The sequence below is a fragment of the Triturus cristatus genome, chromosome 6 (assembly GCF_964204655.1).
Source record: "Triturus cristatus chromosome 6, aTriCri1.1, whole genome shotgun sequence".
Classification (NCBI taxonomy): Eukaryota; Metazoa; Chordata; class Amphibia; order Caudata; family Salamandridae; genus Triturus; species Triturus cristatus.
In genome coordinates this window covers 1,494,429,868-1,494,435,104 of record NC_140589.1, presented here as the reverse complement: position 1 = coordinate 1,494,435,104, position 5,237 = coordinate 1,494,429,868, and positions in this window count along the sequence as shown.

The window sequence follows — 5,237 nt, the reverse complement described above, 5'->3', positions numbered from 1 at the left end:
CTGGCAGGATGGGGGCACAGAGCTGAGAACAGCCCCACTTTCAACTGAATAGCCTGTACTCTGCCTTCACACAAAGGGCCTAATGACCCCATATTGTCACTGCATCCAGCTTGGAGCCAGGGGAGGAGAGTCCGGAAATTCCATGCATGTTAAAGTCACTATCTAGAAGCTTATCCCACCTTCCATAACCAGGCAGCCAGGGTATAAAAGTAGGACATCAGAGACCAAATCTTCAATACACTTCTGGACTTGAGTGCTGCTCTAAAGGACTTCTGATCTGCTGGATTGATGCCCTGTTTATCCTGCTTCTATGCTACCTTTTGCCTGTCCCAGGACCTCCAGAGTGACTCACATGGAGTAGTTTGCTGGCCTCCTGATCAGAGCTGATCAGAGCTGCAGGGGCACAAACGGCTTCCTGTATCTTGAACCAGCACCTGGACCCAGCCTGAGGGAGTCCTGATCCTCCAAATGGTGCCTCTCCAGTCCTGGACCCTTAGAAGGGGTGCCAAAGGTGCCCAGATAGTCAGAATCCAACAGTAGAGACTTGGAAAATGTTTGGATAAATGTTCTGAGAGCCTGCTGCCTCACCCCGATAAACGTTACCTTTTCAGAGCATTTTTCTCAAGAAATGTTCTAAGTCTGAATATAAGCGTTGACAGGGCCCAATCCACTTCTTGTATCCAAACTACTCTCCCTCGCGGTTGGCCATATTTTTTGACTTTGACACAGTCTCACGTGACTAAATGTCTGCGGTTGGTGCTTTGATGTTTTAGGTGCTAGGTTTTTACTAAAAACTTAAAAAAATTATAAATCTGGTTCTACTGATTGGGTTTTTGTTGTTTTGATGTTAAATAATTTATTAAAATTTACTCTATTTTATAAATTGGTTTGGGAATTTTCTTGAGTTTTGTTTTCACTCTATTACCGTTCATGTGCTGCATAAATGCTTTACACATAGCCTCTAAGTTACGTCTGACTGCATTTTGTGCTAAGCTACCCAGGGCTAAGCACAGGTTAATTTCATGACTTTTTGTGGTTCACCCTGCAAGAGATTGTGGCTGTTCCTTGACAAAGGCTCACACCCCAGTCAACCAACAACCCAATTTCTAACAGGGAGCTACTCTGAGAGCTGACTGAGGTTGCATATTATCCTTGCACTAATGTTGTAGCAAAGCTGAAAACATGTTGTCTTCTGTAAAATATCACAACATACCTGTCACTTTTTGTACCCATAGGTCCCCTGCAGACAATAAGTGAGAAGGCTTATCTTCTTCCCACTTTATCCTAATAACTGTAGGAACACACAGAGTGGTGCACCACTTCCCCGAAAGTGCTGCAATATAGCAACAGAGCACTGTGAAGCTTTCCCTGTACTGTAATGTGTCTGATATGAAAACAAGTCCCATTCAGAGTTAAAGTGTGTCCAACACATCACAAGGTTCAACAGCAAAATAGTTTGGTTTAAAAAACTGAAAACAGAAAAATTCATATAGTTGTATATCATAAGTAATTAGGATGGTAAATAAAACACAGCAAATATAACTTGCGAGGTCACGAAAAAAGCACGGATTACAAAAGATGGAAATGTTATTCCACATGATCTACTTTAACATCAGTAGGACATAGGAGGAGGTCGGGGGAATAAACAATGACACAGGAGGAGGTCGGACAAGCAACCATGGGAAGACAATGGGTAGCGCATGGGGAGGGAGCAGGGGTGAAGAAGAGGAAAAAGTTAAAAAAAATATACCTTGTGAGGATCCAAAATGGGAGGAGGTCAGGTAAACAACCGTGGAAAGACAATGGATAGTGGACATGGGGTTGAAGAAGAGGGAAAAGTAAAAAAAATAAAGAGTACCTGCAGAAGTCTGTGGCTAGTGGAAGGACACCGGCCGCCGAAAGCAGTCCTTGGCCCATAAACCACGGCACTACGACAGAGGTGAGGAGGAAGCGCTGACCACCTAGGAAGCAGGAGTCACGTGGGAGCCAGCCAATGGTAAGTAAAGTGATGTGGGAGCCACATAGGAGCCAGCCAATGGTAAGTAAAGGTAATTAATGGGCGCGTTACAAGCCTCTTTTGAGAGGTTTTAAAAAAATACAAGTGGCGAAACCTAAAGATCAAGCGGCTGCAATTAAAGATCAGCTATTGCTTCGGGACATAAAATGTGATACACTAAGAATTTACAGGTTTCAATTACATTAAGGATGGTTTCTTTGAAACATTATTTATTTGTTTTTAATTTGATTGAGTGTTTTACTGCGTTGTCATTTTTCTGCAACCACTCAGCATTAAAGAGCTCTTTGAAGTCAGACCTTGTGAGAATTCTGTTTGGCACGGTGGAGGGTGACAGTCTTTCTGATCTTTAGGCGAGGAATCTAGTGGGGCTCACGGATAACAAGGTCTAAGATTCCCGAAGGGGAAGCACAGTCTTGGTATCTAGCAAAGGCCTCTGTGAAAAGAATTGTTTTGAGATCTCTTTCGATAAAAGGTAGACTATTTTGAATCTTCAAACCTATGCTCAAAAACTTCCAGAATTTTAACTCCAGCACTCTTATCTGTCTTCATCTTATGCTTAGTTGAAACTGGTCTGGTTTTCAGATTTTAGTGATCTGGTCTCAGATTCTGAAATGGGCCTACTGTATTTGTGGGTATTTAGGACAGTGATCGCCACATACTTTAAACACACCTCAAAGGAATTTGAACTTTATTCTCTCAGCCAATTGGAGCCAATGCAAACCTCCCAGCCCAAGCGTTATATGTGCAAATTTCGTAAGGTGCAGGTAGAGCCCAGCCACCATATTTTGAGCGCTCCCTTCTTTGGTATATGTTCTATTTTTAGTAATACAGCCAGGATGGCACCACAATGTTGGTAAGCTTGATATGATGTGATACCTCATGTACAGGAAATGGAGGATCTTCTCAGTAACTTCATTTGTGTGTATTTTTGTGACTGATTGAATTTAATGTGAAAACTATGGAGAAATTCGGATTGAGAGACTCTGAAATGTTTCATAGCTTGGACCATTTTTCTTGCAACACTTCAGTGTGTTTTCTCCTCACATATTACCCGATAGTCTATATATCTGATTCTGAGTTGTTCAAGCATGTTCAAAGCATTCATTGATGGATGAGCTGCCTGTAGTACTTATGTGCTTAGGCAGCTAACGATTGTCAATCATGAAGGATAATGTTTGACTTGATAAACATTAAGAGCTGACACAAGGTAGTGCTGTTCTTAATATTACTGACTAAAGGGAGGTTTGACATGGGCATGTAGTATGCTTCTCCAAGGTTTCATCTCCTTAATGCACAACGCAGAGCTTGCCCTGGGAGGAATGCATGGATTGTAGATTAATATTTGAAGAATTGTTTGATTTGTTTATTATCAGTGCGTTGATTTAACTAAGCAGATATAAAAAATAACATGCACATTTCTATACTCAACCACATACCGAACATCATGATTTTTAATATTTATTAATCATAATTATTATGAGGTAGACACGCACTGAGGAGTAGTGGTCCTCAAAGTACTTCCATAGCAGCAGAACTCAGCTGTTGAATGAGGTAGATGAACAAAAGTCTACTGAAAGGACCAGTTTTCCTTATCTTGGCCGTTTTAGAAACCTACCTTTGCAGGAGATGATCACCGAAGAAAGAAGCAATCTACACAATTTAAAGCAGGTCAAGAGATAACATCATATGTCAGGCCCCATTTGGGGCCATGAGGCAAAGGGGGGCAACTAGGCCGCAAATGTGGGCGTTGTCTCGGGTCCATCGAACTATGGCTCTGCAAAACGGACTAAGTACAACCCCTTCAGCCCTTGACTTTCAGTGACAGTGATGGCAAACATTCAGAGTCTTCTCAGAGAGGTACGGTCTGTGACCTCTAGTTCAGGACTTAAGAATCACACAGCTGCGTAATAACTGTGGGGCAGATTTATCAATCTTTCATGCAGAGCAACACAGCAAGCCATGTGTGTGCACTGTGCTGCTTGTAAGGGAAAGGGCAGGAAGGTGCCAAATTTATCATTCTACGCATATTCCTGTCCTTTCCTTTCCTAGTGCTGGCGACTTTTGGCTGCCTAGTACCAATGCACTGGGTAATGTTGCCACGCACATGTCCATTTGTACTCAGATCATAAGCCCTACTGGGCTTCAGTGATCTCAGGGTGAGTCGTCAACATTCCCACCAGGAGCCTCTTCTGGAATGATGGAAAGCCTGCATGGACCAGTTTATACAGATCCTTTTCAGCAGTCCTCCTGTTCTGGAAGTCCACTGGGGGTCCCCTGCACTTCACTACTCCTGGACAGTCACTCTTGCTGCAAGGTTGGCAACGTCATTCCCTGTCTCAGCAAGCATGCTAGCTTCTAGGCACTCCAAGACAAGTATGCAGCTCTTGGAGCAAGGGGCTAGACTTAGGCAATGCCCTCTCACCTCTGGGAAGCTGGCTGACTGGCAGACATTAGCTTTAGATGGTCACCAGCCATCTGAATACTCTGCAGAGCACTTCTTTCTTAGGCCATAGAGGGCTTGGGACTGGAATAACATGCAGGGCAGGCAGTTTTATAGCGCAAAAGCAGACATGAACTCTGTATCCACTATCTGCACTTTCAGAACTGAGGTAGGGTGATTATCCTTTCATTTGTCCTTTTTTAGGTTGCTCTCCAGATGGCCACTGTGTAGAATGGTGCTTCTCACAGTAAGGCTATCTCAAGCCTGAAGTAAAAACAACAGAGCCACAAAAGAGTGTGATGGTGTTGCACCTGGCTATCAACAGCCAACTAGAAGTGTAATCAGGAAAGAAGGATGGGCCTCACCTAAATGGTGCCAATCACCTTGCACAACAGAGTCTGCACTGCAACCCCACCTTTCACCGCTACCATCTTTCAAATTGCAGTTCAGGAAGACAAATAAGCAGCCTTTTGCTCAGTCAAAAGCATCATTGAATTTTTGCTGGAGCCTTGTCTCCTTTTCCTTCACTTTAGTACCCAGATCTTCTCTCTCTAGGTTCAGGGATATCAGCAGTACACTACAACTGCCTTGGAAACAACTTCAGCTCTATCTTGTGGAAAAGGCTAGGCAAGCAGTATCCAAAATAGATCCAATGGGCCTCTATAATATGGCTCACTCACACAGCATGCATGTATCATGGAGAGTACATACACAAATATGCACCACAAACACTTGGGATATTAGCACAAGGATTTCTGTAAGTGCATAGAAGCAGAAATG